This window comes from Nomascus leucogenys, chromosome 18, assembly GCF_006542625.1.
Source record: "Nomascus leucogenys isolate Asia chromosome 18, Asia_NLE_v1, whole genome shotgun sequence".
In the NCBI taxonomy this organism is placed as follows: domain Eukaryota; kingdom Metazoa; phylum Chordata; class Mammalia; order Primates; family Hylobatidae; genus Nomascus; species Nomascus leucogenys.
In genome coordinates, this window is record NC_044398.1 from 36,756,877 (window position 1) to 36,773,671 (window position 16,795).

Below are 16,795 nucleotides of genomic sequence, written 5' to 3' on the forward strand. Positions count from 1 at the left end.
TTTGAGACAGAGTCTCGCTGTCGCCCAGGCTGGAGTGCAGTGGAGCGATCTCGGCTCACTGCAGGCTCCGCCCCCTGGGGTTCACGCCATTCTCCTGCCTCAGCCTCCGGAGTAGTTGGGACTACAGGCGCCCGCCACCTCGCCCGGCTAATTTTTTGTATTTTTAGTAGAGATGGGGTTTCACTGTGTTAGCCAGGATGGTCTCGATCTCCTGACCTCGTGATCTGCCTACCTCGGCCTCCCAAAGTGCTGGGATTACAAGCGTGAGCCACTGCGCCTGGCCAATAATTTGTTTTTGATAACTTTTAGGTAAACAACAAAATTAAGTCAGAACTCAAAAAATTATTTGAAACAAGCGGAAACAGAGACACAACATACCAAAACCTCTGGGATATAGCAAAATGTTAAGAGGAAAGCTCATAGCACTAAATCCTTACATCAAGAAGATAGAAAGATCTCAATTTAATAATCTAGTATCACACCTAAATGAACTAGAAAAATAAGAACAAAGCAGACCCTAAGCTAGCAGAAAAGACAAGACAACTAAGATCAGAGCAGAACTAAATAAAATTGAGTCCAAAAAACCCATACAAAGGATCAATGAAGGGAAAAGTTGGGCCATTAGACCCATTGAGAAACTGCTAGCTAAATTAACCAAGAAAAAAAGAGAGAAGATCTGAATAAACACAATCAGAAATGACAAAGATGATATTACAACTGATACCACAGAAATACAAAGATCTTCAGAGACTACCATGAACACCTCTATGTGCACAAACTAGAAAACCTAGAGGAAATGAATAAATTCCAGGAAACACACAGCCTCCCAAGATTGACCTAGGAAGTACTTGAACTCCTAAACAGATCAATAATGAGTTAAGAAATTGAATCAGTAATAAAAATCTACCAACCAAAAGTGTCCTGGACTAGAGGGATTCACAGCCAAATTTTACCAGATGTACAAAGAAGAGCTGGTACGAATCTTACTGAAGCTACTCCAGAAAAATCAAGGAGGAGGGATTCCTCCCTAACTCATTCTATGAAACCAGTATCATCCTGATATCAAAGTCTGGCAAAGAAACAACAACAAAAAAGAAAACTGCAGACCAGTACCCCTGATGAACATAGATGCAAAAATCTTCCACAAAATACTAGCAAACCCAATCTAGCAGCACACCAGAAGGATAATTCTTCACAATCAAGTGGGCTTTATACCTGTGATGCAAAATGATTCAACACATGCAAATCAATAAATGTAATTCACCACATAAACAATTAAAAACCATATGATCATCTCGATAGACCCAGGAAAAGCATTTGATAAAATTCAACATCCCTTCATGATAAGAACCCTCAACAAAGTAGGCATCAAAGAAACATACTTCAATTTAATAAGACCCATCTCTGACAAACCACAGTGAACATTATACTGAATGGGCAAAAGTTGGATGCATTTCTCTTAAGAACTGGAACAAGGCTAGGATGTATACTGTCACCACTCTTATTCAACATAGTACAGGAAGTCCTAGCCAGAGCAGTCAGGCATGAGAGAAAAACAAAAGGTATACAAGTAGGAAAAGAGGAAGTCAAATGATCTGTTCCCTGATGATATAATTCTATACCTAGAAAACACTTAGGGTTCTTCCAAAAGACTCCTTGACCTGATAAACAACTTCAGTAAAGTCTGAGGATACAAAATCAATGTACAAAAATCAGTAGCATTTCTACACAGCAATAATGTTCAAGCTGAGAACCAAATCAAGAATGCAATCCCATTTACAATAGACACACACACAAAAATGAAATATCAGGGAATACATTTAACCAGGAAGGTGAAAGATATCTACAAAGAGAACCACAAACACTGATGAAAGAAATCATAGATGACACAAACAAATGGGAAAACATTCCATGTTCATGAACTGGAACAATCAAAATTGTTAAAATTACCATGCTTCCCAAAGCAATCTACAGATTCAATGCAATTCCCATCTGATTCCCAACATTGTTTTTCATGGAATTAGAAAGACTAATTCTAAAATTCATATGGAATTAAAAAGCCTAAATAGCCAAAGCAATCCTAAGCAGAACAAACAAACAAACAAACAAACAAACAAAACAAAGCCTGAGGCTTTTTTCATATTACCCAACTTCAAACTATACTACAAGGCTATAGTAACCAAAACAGCATGGTACTGGTACAAAAATAGATACATAACTCAATGGAACAGAACACAGATCCTAGAAGTAAAGCTGCATACTGAAAACTAACTGATCTTTGACAAAGTTAACAAAATAAACAACTGGGAAAGAACACCTTATTCAATAAATAGTGCTGGGAAAACTGGCTAGCCATATGCAGAAGAATAAAACTGAATCCCTACCTCTCATCATATGTAAAAGTTAACTCGAGATGGATTAAAGACTTAAATGTAAGACCTCACATTGTAAAAACCCCAGAAGAAAATATAATAAAAATTCTTCTGGACATTGGTCTAGGTGAAGATTTATGACTAAGACCATAAAGGCAAATGCAACAAAACCAAAAACTGACAAATGGGACCTAATTAAATTAAAGAGCTGGAGGATTGCTGGCAAGATGGCCAAATAGGAACAGCTCTGGTCTACAGCTCTCAGCAAGATAGACCCAGAAGTTGGGTGATTTCTGCATTTTCAACTGAGGTACCCAGTTCATCTCATTGGGACTGGTTGGACAGTTGGTGCAGCCCACAGAGGGTGTTCCAAAGCAGGGTGGGGTGTCGCCTCATCCAGGAAGTGCAAGGGATCGGAGAATTTTCTCCCCTACCCAGGAAAGCCATGAGGGACTGAGCCTGAGGAACTCTGGCACAGATACTGTGCTTGTCCCGCGGTCTTTGCAGCTTGCAAACCAGGAGATTCCCTCTGGTGCCTACCCCACCAGGGCCCTGGGTTTCAAGCACAAAACTGGGAGGCCATTTGGGCAGACACCAAACTAGCTGCAGGAGTTCTTTTTTCCCATACACTAGTGGCACCTGGAGAGCCAGTGAGACAGAACCGTTCACTCCCCTGGAAAGGGATGCTAAAGCCAAGGAGCCAAGTGGTCTGGCTCAGTGGGTCCCACTCCCACAGAGCCCAGCAAACTAAGATCCACTGGCTTGAAATTCTCACTGCCAGCACAGCAGCAGTCTGAGATGGACCTGGGATGCTCAAGCTTGGTGGGGGGAGGGGTGTCCGCCATTGCTGAGGCTTGAGTAGGTGGTTTTATGCTCACAGTGTAAACAAAGTCACTGGGAAGTTCAAACTGGGCGGTGCCCACTGCAGCTCAGCAAGGCTGCTGTGGCCAGACTGCCAGATTTCTCTTCTCTGGGTAGGGCATCTCTGAAAAAAAGGCAGCAGCCCCACTCAGGGACTTACAGATAAAACCCCAATCTCCCTGGGACAGAGCACCTGGGGAAAGGGGTGGCTGTGGGGCACTGCTTCAGCAGATTTAAATGTCCCTGCCTGACAGCTCTGAAGAGAGCAGTGGAACTCCCAGCACAGTGTTCAAGCTCTGCTACGGGTCAGACTGCCTCCTCAAGCAGGTCCCTGACCCCTATGTACCCTGACTGGGAGACACCTCCCAGTAGTGGCCGACAGACACATCATACAGAGAGCTCTGGTTGGCATCTGGCAGGTGCCCCTTTGGGACAAAGCTTCTAGAGGAAAAATCAGGCAGCAATCTTTGCTGTTCTGCAGCCTCCACTGGTGATACCAGGCAAACAGGGTCAGGAGTGGACCTCCAGCAAACTCCAGCAGACTGGCAGCAGAGGGGCCAGACTGTTAGAAGGAAAACTAACAAGCAGAAAGAAATAGCATGTCCATTCAAAGACCCCATCTGAAGGTCACCAACATCAAAGACCAAAGGCAGATAAATCCACAAAGATGGGGAGAAACCAGCACAAAAAGGCTGAAAATTCCAAAAGCCAGAATGCCTCTTTTCCTCCAAAGGATCACAACTCCTCGCCAGCAAGGGAACAAAACTCGATAGAGAATGAGTTTGACGAATTGACAGAAGTAGGCTTCAGAAGGTGGGTAATAAACTCCTCTGAGCTAAAGAAGCATGTTCTAACACAATACAAGGAAGCTAAGAACCTTGAAAAAAGGTTAGATGAATTGCTAACCAGAATAACCAGTGTAGAGAAGAACATAAATGACCTGATGGAGCTGAAAAACACAGCACAAGAACTTCATGAAACATACACAAGTATTAATAGCCAAATTGATTGAGTGGAAGAAAGGATATCAGTGATTGAAGATCAACTTAACGAAATAAAGAGAGAAGACAAGATTAGGGAAAAAAGAATAAAAAGGAATGAACAAAGCCTCCAAGAAATGTGGGACTATGTGAAAAGACCAAATCTACATTTGATTGTTGAACCTGAAAGTGACAAGGAGAATGGAACCAATTTGGAAAACACTCTTCAGGATATTATCCAGGAGAACTTCCCCAATCTAGCAAGACAAGCCAACATTCAAATTCAGGAAATACAGAGAACACCACAAAGATACTCCTTGAGAAGAGCAACCCCAAGACACATAATTGTTAGATTCACAGAGGTTGAAATGAAGGAAAAAATGTTAAGGGCAGACAGACAGACAGATTGGATTATCCACAAAGGGAAGCCCATCAGACTAACAGTAGATCTCTCTGCAGAAACCCTACAAGCCAGAAGAGAGTGGGGGCCAATATTCAATATTTTTAAAGAAAAGAATTTTCAACCCAGAATTTCATATCCAGCCAAACTAAGCTTCATAAGTGAACAAGAAATAAAATCCTTTACAGACAAGCAAATGCTGAGAGATTTTGTCACCACCAGGCCTGCCTTACAAGAGCTCCTGAAGGAAGCACTAAACATGGAAAGGAACAACTGGTACCAGTGACTGCAAAAACACACCAAATTGTAAAGAAAGCCTAAATAGCTGAAGCTATTTACAATTTATGAAGAAACTGCATCAACTAATGGGCAAAACAACCAGCTAGCATCATAATGACAGGATCAAATTCACACATAACAATATTAACCTTAAATGTAAATGGGTTAAATGCCCCAATTAGAAGACAGACTGGCAAATTGGATAAAGAGTGTGCTGTATTCAGGAGACCCATCTCACGTGCAAAGACACACATAGGCTCAAAATAAAGGGATGGAGAAATATTTACCAAGCAAATGGAAAGCAGAAAAGCAGGAGTTGCAATCCTAATCTCTGATAAAACAGACTTTAAACCAACAAAGATCAAAAGAGACAAAGAAGGCCATTACATAATGGTAAAGGGATCAATGCATCAAGAAGAGCTAACTATCCTGAATATATATGCACCCAATATGGGAGCACCCAGATTCATAAAGCAAGTTCTTTGAGACCTACAAAGAGACTTAGACTCCCACACAATAATAGTGGGAGACTTTAACATCCGACTGTCAATATTAGACAGATCAACAAGACAGAAAATTAACAAGGATATTCAGGACTTGTACTCAGCCCTGGGCCAAGTGGGACTAATAGACATCTACAGAACTCTCCACCCCAAATCAACAGAATATACATTCTTCTTAGCATCTCATTGCACTTATTCTAAAATAGACCACATAATTGGAAGGAAAACGCCCCTCAGCAAATGCAAAAGAATGGAAATCATAACAAACAGTCTCTCAGACCACAGTGCAATCAAATTAGAACTCAGGATTAAGAAACTCACTCAAAACCACACAACTACATGGAAACGGAACAAACTGCTCCTGAATGGCTACTGGGTAAATAATGAAATGAAGGCAGAAATAAAGATGTTCTCTGAAACCAGTGAGAATGAAGACACAACATACCAGAATCTCTGGGACACATTTAAAGCAATGTGTAGAGGGCAAGTTATAGCACTAAATACCCACAAGAGAAAGCAGGAAAGATCTAAAATTGACACCCTGACATCAAAATTAAAAGAACTAGAGAAGCAAAAGCAAACAAATTCAAAAACTAGCAGAAGACAAGAAATAACTAAGATCAGAGCAGAACTGAAGGAGATAGAGACATGAAAAACCCTTCAAAAAAATCAATGAATCCAGGATCTGGTTTTCTGAAAAGATCAACAAAATAGACTGCTAGCCAGGCTAATAAAGAAGAAAAGAGAGAAGAATCAAATAGATGCAATAAAAAATGATATATGGGATATCACCACTGATCCCACAGAAATACTAACCACCACCAGAGAATATTATAAACACCTCTATGCATATAAACTAGAAAATCTAGAAGAAATGGATAAATTCCTGGACACATACACCCTCCCGTCTAAACCACGAAGAAATCGAATCCCTGAATAAACCAATAACAAGTTCTGAAATTGAGGCAGTAATTAATAGAACTGCCAACCAAGAAAAAGTCCAGGACCAGATGGATTCATAGCCGAATTCTACCAGAGGTGCAAAGAGGAGCTGATACCATTCCTTCTGAAACGACTCCAAACAATAGAAAAAAAGGGAATCCTCCCTAACTCATTTTATGAGGCCAGCATCATCCTGATACCAAAACCTGGCAGAGACACAACAAAAAAAGAAAATTTCAGGCAATATCCCTGAGGAACATCAATGCAAAAATCCTCAATAAAATATTGGCAAACCAAATCCAGCAGCACATCCAAAAGCTTATCTACCACAATCAAGTTGGCTTCACACTTCATCTTTATACCACAAATCAGGTATTGAGAATATCATTTGTCATGAAGATATCCTAACCAGTTATACACAAAAGGTCCTAAATAATAGCTCCATGGATATGTCATTGCTAAACAAGTAAGTTGCTTTTATGAGAACTGCTGCATTACAGAAGAGTATGGCTTTAGACGCACTCAGTGCAGCCTGAGGAGAAACCTGTACATCAGAAAAACTCAGTGTTGTGTCTCTACCCCCGATGAATCAAACAACATCATGAAATTAATCACGGGTATACAAATTCAAAGAACTAACTTTTCAGATTCAATGCTCTCTGATTAGTTATGCAGCTGGTTTGTATCTTGGAGTACTTGGTGTAAAAAACTGTTACTAATTCTGGGAATTATAATCATTAGTTGTGTTTTGTCCTGTTTTTGTCTACACTGCTGTTATGGCATGTGTTTGCAATCGAATCAATGCACAACCAAAAAGACTAGAATAATGGTTGCTCAAAGAACTGATTTGAATGAAGAGGCAGTCATGTGGCCTGAATCAGGTTTGAGGACCACTTCTCCCTTGTTTACTTTTTACGTTGGCTTTAGTTCTTTCTAATTCTTCCCCTATTGGTCATGACTTCCTAGGAACGAGCCTTCCTAGTAGGGTGAGATTTTGACTTAAATACATAATTCTTCTGCCCTGTTTTCTCTGAAATAAGTTGAAGAAAAGGAAGAAATGTAAAAGAAGTAAAATGTCCAGACCTTCTAAATTTGTTATGCCAAGGGGGAAGTTAAGCCCTGGACTCAGTCACATACCATGTTTGCAATTCTGCTTCATAGATTATAGCTTAACTCTCCCTCATTGTTCTAGTTCTGTAAATGACTAGGAGAGACCAGAGACCAGAATGCGTCCCTTCCCATCATTGATCCTTGTTATAGATTACTTGCCTCCTTTGTTGTCCTGTTCCTAACTGAGAACAGAGGGTGCTCAAGACCTCATGATAGTTACATCTTTAGTGTGGAATGTTAAATATACCTTCCCCAAAAGAGAAAGACTATCTCCATTAATCAGATCATTGTAACTATGCATTAAGCTTCACATGGACAGATGTTAAAATTCAGTTTAACTTTCCTGAACTTTGTCTGTATAAATGATCCCTAGCTTCTCCACTTTGTAATACTGACTTGTTTTTTGGAATCTGTGCTTCCCAGTTGGTCCATCCCCAATCTTTTCAAGTGAATAAATTATCTTTAATCTACATTCTGACCCTTTGATTATTTTACGTTGATATTTTTCTGACCTGCGGGAGACTCTTTGTGACTCAGTTTGTTTGACTCATAAACCCGCAGGCCACTGGTTTGAAACCTAAGCCACTACCAGAGCTGATTACAACCTCTGGGAGAGCCAGGACTGGTCAGACGTCACTAGCTGCTATGTCCAGAAACCTGGCTCCTTCAAAGAGAATCTCCTTGTGCTGGGAGAGGCCTGGTGGTGCAGGGGACAGGAGCCCTCATGTTTGCCCTCCACTGGGACACTAGGGTAAGGTGGGCCTCTGGTTGCCCCGGCATCAAGTGGCCAAAGGCCAACACCCATAGAGCCTGCCTTCTTCCAGGGCCCAGGCCTCTGCAGCAGGACCCGGCTGCCCCCTCCTCCCGCAGTCCCAGACTGGGGGTCACAGCCCCTCTCCACTGTGCTTCTCACCTCTATCCCTCTTATCCTGCACACTTCTTGGCACCCACAGCAATAAACAATCACAGTGGGGCAGTTGTTCACAGGAGGCGGGGGCAGTGGTGATGAAGGAGGAGGAGGTAGTTTCTCCTGTTCTGGCTCCTAAACAAAGAAAAAACAGAACTGTCTGCTTCCTTTCGGGGCAGATCCTGGGTGCAAGGCCGTGGTGTTGTTGCCTCAGCACCAGGCACGGTGCTGACCACTCCCAGATGTGTGTCTGGGGAATGAAAGGACTAGTGAGGAGCCCACACCACAGGGGAGCATCTTTCGTGTAAGAAACATGCAAACTCCTCCTGGTTTGCAGACATGGTTTTTCCCCTAAATGCCAAAGACTTCGTCTCTGTCCCTTTGTTTCTCCTGCAGCCACTCTTGTTGAAAGAGGCCTGCTCTGGGGGCTGTGCAATGGTCCCAGCATTTGCAGATGACTGTCTGCATCCACCTGGTTGCAGATGCAGCCTCCCCGAGCCCACTCTGCAGCACCGCAGAGGCCAGCCTTGGCCAGGGAGGCCTGTTCCCATCCCATCCCAGGCCCAGGGCCTCATGCCTCAGCTACTGCCTTCACCACAGCCCATGGCCCCTGGGGTGGGTCCCCGGCCCAGGAGCCTGCTTCCAGACTCCTGGCCGCTGTGTTCACTGGGCTGGGTGTCTCTCCCAGCTTGGTGCCTGCCAGGACTCCCGCATCCCTCAGCTCTGCAGTCCCTAGAAGCTAACCCCAGCCAGCCCCTTGTCCCTGCCAGGAGACAGGGATCCAGAGAGGCGGAATGGAGCCATATCTGCATCCGGAGCCTGGGGACGGGGCCAGGTCCCTAAAACATGGGGCTCCTTTTCCAGAGCACCTCCATCCTTAGCATCTTATACATGCTCCGTGGAATATTGAGAGAAGAGCCCCATTTATTCAGGAGAGATCATCACAGTTGCTGAAACTGGCCACCCCAGGCTGTGAATTGGTGAGAAGACTCATTTTGAGGGGTGCAGGGAGTGGGAAGGGCGTGCTGGGGACATCACTGTGAGTCCCCACCCTTCTCAGGCTCCACTCTGCCCCTCTGTCGCCCTCTTCTCTGCCCAGGCAGGTGGAGGTCATGGGGCACAGCCTTCATGGCACTCTTGGTGAAGGTCAGTGGGCTCCTTGGGAAGTGACAATATCGGGACCGGAACTGCGACTTACCTTTTTCGGCTTCTGCACAGGTGGTGGATCCTTGACAGTTTAGAATGTTCAAAAGAGAAAAACGTGGGCTGGATGGGGGTGGGCAGGCTCTGCCTTGGCCCTGCACAGAGCTGGGACCCTGGTCTGGAGCAGGGCTGGATGGGGGTGGGCTGGCTTTGCCTTGGCCCTGTACATAGCTGGGACCCTGGTTAGGAGCCGGGCTGGAAGGGGGTGGGGCAGCAGGACAGAGCACAGTCTGGACCCTGGTTTGGAGCAGCAGGACAGGGCATGGCCTTTAGGGTGTCACCTGTGCACTCTGAGCCTGTGGTGTACCCAGCGGGGTCTTCCTCCCAGGCCTCAGCCGCCAACCTTACCCAAGGGAAACTCCTGTGCCTCCGCTGTGGGGTTCCTAGGGGTCAGACAGGCCAGGGACCAGGTCCCTAGAGAGGCCCAGCCTCTGCAAGTGTCCTTCTCTGCCCACAGCCATATGGAAAAGAGAGAACCCGCCCCACTTCCCTTCCTCAAGGAGAGCCTGTCTGTCCCTGGGAGCCTTCCCTGACCTCCCAGCCTCATGGCTGAGTCCCCGGCTTCCTCCCCTCGTGGCTCCCTGGGCAGAGATGAGACCTGCGTGTTCCCTGGGCTGGGCTCTGTCCTCTCCTCCCCCTGCTGTCTGTCTGCAGCTCTCTGGGCTGTATCCGTCCACCCCAGCTCCAAGGGCCTCTATCGCCCTCCCCACGCTGGGCTTCATCTCTGCTTTTGACTCCTGCTCTGCCTTACAGGGGGCCTTCCGATTCCTGTGGGGTGGATATTTCACCCTCATCTCTGACCAGACAGGACTGTGAGCTCCCTGTGGGGAACGGTGGCTGCTTCATTTCTGTTCCTCCCCAGCCCAGCACGGGGCCCAGGGGAAACTGGAGCTCAGTAAAGACAGATGAAGGAATGCGGAAGGCACCAGACATATGCCAAGATCCACGCTGGTTTCTCAAGGCACAGACAGCTGGGGGTTACAGCACCATCCTCCATTTGGGCCAGCAGGGCCTCATGGGGGACCCTCTCTTCCTCCCTCCACACAGAGGCCGCCTCCTGGCCCTTGTCCATCTGAGGCTTCCAGAAGTCCAGCTTGTTGAGGCAGCCCTGGTTTCAGGGGTTCTGGGGTCACTTCTCTCTAGGAGCCAGGGCAGGCCTCAACCCCATGTCCAGGGCATCTCAGGCCAGCTCTCTGACCAGCCGGGGCAGAGGGTCCTACAGAAGCCCAGGCTTCCTAGACTTTGTGAACATGTGGACAGCTTCCCTTGGCTCATGTGATGACCTGGGAACTGATGGGAAACTTCCCACAGGTGGGATCACACGACAGTCACATGCTGAAGTCCCTTGGAGGTTGGGCCTGTGTCTGAGCCCCAGGGCTGGGCGGGCAGGGAGCACTTAAGGGAGCACTTATTCTCCTGTCACATAGCTGCCAGAAACCACAAAGCAGCAGCAGGGTCAGGAGCAGGGCCGGCAGGACCTGGATGATTAGTGGGTTGCTTGTCCAGCACTCTGGTTGACTTGCCTCCTGCGATGGACCAGTACACTTGTCCTCCTTTGATGGACAAGTACTCTGTGGCAGATGGGTGCTCTCTGATGAACAAGTGGTCTGTGATGGACGGGTGCTCTGTGATGGATGGGTGGTGTGTGATTAATGGGTGCTTTGTGGTGAATGGGTGGTCTGTGGTGGACGGGTGGTGTGTGATGGACGGGTGGTTTGAGGTGAATGAGTGGTCTATGATGGAAGGATGGTCTATGATGGATGGGTGGTCTGTGGTGGATGGGTGGTGTGTGATAGATGGCTGGTTTTTGGTGGAAGGGTGCTCTGTGATAGATGGATATTCTGTGGTGAATGGGTGGACTGTGGTGGATGGGTGGCCTGTGATGGAAGGTTGGCCTGTGATGGATGGGGCTCTGTGGTGGTGAGTGGCCTGTGATGGATGGGTGCTCTGTGGTGAATGGGTGGCCTGTGATGGATGGCTGGCCTGTGATGGATGGGTGCTCTGTGGTGAATGGGGGCTCTGTAGTGAATGGGTGGCCTGTGGCGGATGGGTGTTCTGTGGTGAACGAGTGGCCTGTGGTGGCTGGGTGCTCTGTGGTGAATGGGGGCTCTGTGGTGAATGGGTGGCCTATGATGGATGGGGGCTCTGTGGCAAATGGATGGCCTGTGGTGAATGGCTGGCCTGTGACGGATGGCTGGCCTGTGATGGATGGATGTTCTGTGGTGAATGGGTGGCCTGCGGTGAATGGGTGGCCTATGATGGATGGGGGCTCTGTGGTGAATGGGTGGCCTGTGATGAATGGATGGCCTGTGGTGGATGGGGGCTCTGTGGTGAATGAGTGGCCTGTGATGGATGGTTGGCCTGTGATGGATGGGTGCTCTGTGGTGAATGTGTGGCCTGTGATGGATGGGGGCTCTGTGGTGAATGGGTGGCCTGTGGTGAATGGCTGGCCTGTGTTGGATGGCTGGCCTGTGATGGATCAGTGTTCTGTGGTGAATGGGTGGCCTGTGATGGATGGCTGGCCTGTGGTGGATGGGTGTTCTGTGGTGAACGATTGGCCTGTGATGGCTGGCCAGCCTGTGGTGGATGGGTGCTCTGTGGTGAATGGGTGGCCTATGATGAATGGCTGGCCTGTGGTGGACGGGGGCACTGAATGGATGGGTGCTCTGTGGTGAATGGCAGGCCTGTGATGGATGGGGGCGCTGTGATGGATGGGTGCTCTGTGGTGAATGGTGGCCTGTGCTGAATGGCTTGCCTGTGGTGGATGGGTGTTCTGTGGTGAATGGGTGGCCTGTGATGAATGGCTGGCCTGTGGTGGATGGGTGTTCTGTGGTGATGGGTGGCCTGTGATGATGGTGGCTGTGGTGGATGGGTGTTCTGTGGTGAATGGGTGGCCTGTGATGAATGGCTGGCCTGTGGTGGATGGGTGTTCTGTGGTGAATGGGTGGCCTGTGATGAATGGCTGGCCTGTGGTGGATGGGTGTTCTGTGGTGAATGGGTGGCCTGTGATGAATGGCTGGCCTGTGGTGGATGGGTGTTCTGTGGTGAATGGGTGGCCTGTGATGGATGGTTGGCCTGTGGTGGATGGGTGTTCTGTGGTGGATGGGGGCTCTGTGGTGCATGGGTGGCCTGTGATGGATGGTGGCCTGTGGTGGATGGGGCTCTGTGGTGATGGGTGGCCTGTGATGGATGGCTGGCCTGTGGTGGATGGGTGTTCTGTGGTGAATGGGTGGCCTGTGCTGAATGGCTGGCCTGTGGTGGATGGGTGCTCTGTGGTGAATGGGTGGCCTGTGATGGATGGCTGGCCTGTGGTGGATGGGTGCTCTGTGGTGAATGGGTGGCCTGTGATGGTGGCCTGTGGTGGATGGGTGCCTGTGGTGATGGGTGGCTGTGCTGATGGCTGGCCTGTGGTGGATGGGTGTTCTGTGGTGAATGGGTGGCCTGTGATGAATGGCTGGCCTGTGGTCGATGGGTGTTCTGTGGTGCATGGGTGGCCTGTGATGAATGGCTGGCCTGTGGTGGATGGGTGTTCTGTGGTGGATGGGGGCTCTGTGGTGCATGGGTGGCCTGTGATGGATGGTTGGCCTGTGTGGATGGGTGCTCTGTGGTGAATGGGGGCTCTATGGTGAAAAGGTGGCCTATGGGGAATGGGTGGCCTGTGGGGAATGGTTGGCCTGTGGTGGATGGGTGGCCTGTGATGGATGGGTGGCCTGTAGTGGACAGGTAGTCTGTGGTGGATGCATGTTCTGTGATGGATGGATGGCCTATGATGAATGGGTGTTCTGTGATGGATGGGTGTTCTATGGTAAATTGGTGCTCTGTGGCGAATGGGTGGCCTGTGGTGGATGACTGTTCTGTGGTGGATGGGTGTTGTGTGGTGAATGGGTGGCCTGTGGTGGATAAGTGCTCTGTGGTGGATGGGTGATCTGTGGTGAATGGGTGCTCTGTGGTGGATGGGTGCTCTGCGGTAAATGGGTGGCCTGTGATGGATGGGTGGCCTGTGGTAGATGGGTGTTCTATAATGAATGGGTGCTCTGTGGTGGATGAGTGGCCTGTGGTGGACAAGTAGTCTGTGATGGATGCGTGTTCTGTGATGGATGGGTCACCTGTGGTGGATGGGTGGTCTGTGGTGGACTGGCACCCTGCACTACACCTGGTAGATAATGCGAATGTCAGTGGCTTGGGTGGCCTCTTCCCGGTGCCCACCATTTGGAGGCCCATCTGCCCACTCCTCGCTCTCCCTAGCTGGTCCCTCCTCCATGTACCACAGTGAGGCTAGTGGTCAGGGCTGGTCCCCAGAGAGCTACAGACCCCTCCTTTGGTCCTGTTCAAAGGCTCTGCCCTAGAGCCCTGCCAAGAAAGTCCCAGAAGCTTCCTGGTCTCATGAACCTAGCCTCGCTGAACACCTCACTTGCAGCACAGGGCTTCTGTGAGGACTACAAGATCTACAGGTACAAAAACGGGTGAGAGTGGGGGTGCAGGTGCAGGAGCAGGGGCAGGAGACCCAGGTCCATCCCCCACAGCCTCTCTCTCCACTTCCAGGCTCTGCACCGTGGGCACATTCACGCACTGCTCTGAGCCTCAGCCTCCACACTTGTGCAAAGGGAATAAGCCTCCCTCCCTGGGGGCACTTGTGAGGTTTAGAGAGCTCAGAGAAAGGCCTGGCTCAGAACCAAGGCCACATGGGGTGTAAGCAACGGGAACTCTTCCCTGGGTGTTCTTCACAGTAAAGGGACTTTGGGTGGCATCCGTGGGAATGCAGGCTGCCCATGGCTTCCCCAAATCCAGACTTCTGCTTAGAGAGAAGGCTAGGGAGGGAAGAAGAGAGAGCTTGTGCTGGGCCTCAGCCTGGCCTGTACGCCTGACAGCCTCCCCATCAGCAGCAGGAGAGGACATACTGCAGGGCTCAGTGAGGGAGCAGAGAGGGACAGCTCCGGGGCCCGAGCAGGGAGGAGAGTCAGAAAGGAGGCTGACAGCATCTGGGAAATGACAGCAGATGACCACCAGGCAGGCTCAGGCGACGGGGTTGTGAGTGGGTTTAGGATCAGATCTGCAGCTGGGGCACCGGTTCAGCGGCACATGCATCCTGAAGGTAGTGCGTGGAATCCTCCAGATCCCCTGGACCTGGGAGGCCCGCGTGGAGAAGCTGGAGACCGTGGAGGTCCTGGATTCTGGCTCCTGACACATAGCCTCCAATCCTAACCAACCTGTGCCAGCTGGAACAGGATCAAGCAGCTGCACACGCTACTTTTCTGGGACTGCCTGGGAACTGTGTGCTCTTTCTGTCCTCCCCAGGGTGTATCTCATTCCAGTGCAGGGGCTCTGGACAGCCCAGACTGGTCCATTGCCACCCTGGTACTCACACAGGTGGTGCTCTTCATAATGATGTCATTAGAAAAGACATGTCTGCCATTGTTCAGGCTGGCTTCAACAAAGACCTCCCTAAATCACAGAAAGTGAAGATGGTGAGAGCCAGCCCGGGGAGATGCAGTTCTTGCCCTTGGTGAGTAGACAGCATGGGAAATGCTCTCATTCCACAAAGCACTATGAGGTCAACCTCAGCAATGATGGCCAAGGGGGATGTGGGTCCAGCAGTGAGGGGCCCTGCATGAGATTTCATGTCATTGTGACTGTGTCCTAAGTGACCACAAACGGCTGCTTGGTGTCAACCATTCTGGCTCTTCTGTATTTACAGAGTCCATTGGCTTAACTCTGAAAGGCAACCTGGAGCAACGGTACCATTCCTTGGGCAATCATCTCCTGCATCCTGCCCTCCTCACAGACCCTAGGACACTGCAGATCTCTAGGACACTGCAGATCCCTAGGACACTGCAGATCCCTGAACACCTTGGGGGCCACCAACAAGGGAGGTGAGCAATGTGCCCTTAGCCCAGCCACAGACATGTGCTGCCCCAGCAGGGGGGGCATCCACATTCTGTACACCTCACGGTGCCCAACCGTGACCCCTGGCCTCCTGCCCGCTAGGGCTTCCTGCCAGGGATACTTACTGTCCAGGTTGTTTTTAATCTTTGGTCCAGGGCAAGTCATGAAAGTCTTGTCCATGCTGATTTTTTTTTTTTTTCTAAAAGGAAATGACATGGGAAGAATGTCGATGCACATGTTCGTCCACTGTCCCTCCCACCTCCGGTCCTCATCATGCAGAGCGGACCCTGTGGTCCACGACTGGCATCTGGGCTCTGCTTTCCTATTGCAGAGACCCCTGTGAGCACCCGCCACGCCCAGGCCCTGTGCAGCACTCTGCTGTGTAACAGGAACAGGCAGGCAGAGTCCCTGCTCTCAAGGACTCGCCTTTAAGGACTGCGTGGGAGACAGACGACAAAATTAAAAATAGAGAACAAAATAGATGGCAGAGTGCAACGTGCTGTGATGTCCACGAGCAGAGGGAAGGAGAGGCACAGAGGGAAAGGGATAGCCGCTTCGTCACAGGAGACCAGAAGCATTCGTGTGATGCTCCACAATTTCTTCAATCCCATTTCATTTTCTTTTTCTTCCATCATATTTAAGCAAAATTAAATTTATTATGCTGTAGTTGAAAATGTTAATAGCACTTGTCTTTGGGTTTGGGATTTGGGGTAATGTTTTTATTCATTATGTTTTGTCTATGTTTCTTTTTTTCTACATTGTATCATTTTTATAATAAAATACAATTAACACTTTAAAAATAATTGTACAAATGTATAACAAAATATAATATTGTAATTTTATAAATTAAAATTTCTTGCATACATAAAATTACTATTGTTTTTCCCTTTTTCATGTAGGTCAGGGTTACTATGGACAAAATGATTCATTTCCACATGGAACAATTTGTTGGCTTGAAAACAATTGTCCGATTAGCCATGAATTTCTAAACTGTTGACCTCTTCCTTGGTGCTGATAAAGATAACGATCAGGAAAACATGGTTAGGAAACAGATTCACTTGAGAGATGGAAACAGTGGGATTACTGGGGTAAAAATCCCCAAGAAGTGTGACCTGACTGCAGTATGGCATTCAGAACAGCTCAGGGAGCTCCAGGGGAGGGCGGGTGGCACTGGCACCCTGAGGCCATGGCTCAGGGTCAAGATGGGGAAGAGGGCCCAGCAACACCGGGCTGCTGGGAAAAGAGTTACCAAACAGATTAACCGATTAAACCCATACTTCAGTCACCATATTAAAAAATTTCTTAAATCACAAAAACATAGCCTATAAAGACAGAAAACATGAAGCATATAGAAA

General features: G+C 48.4%; 1 long non-coding RNA gene across 1 annotated transcript; it reads left to right on the plus strand.

Annotated features, from left to right (window-relative positions):
* Positions 1-10,990: 10,990 nt before the first annotated feature.
* On the plus strand, positions 10,991-16,114 carry LOC115831298. The gene is made up of 4 exons (XR_004026820.1): positions 10,991-11,162; positions 14,853-15,060; positions 15,253-15,427; positions 15,647-16,114. It is a non-coding gene; the product is annotated as an uncharacterized LOC115831298 (long non-coding RNA).
* The last annotated feature ends 681 nt before the right edge of the window (positions 16,115-16,795 follow it).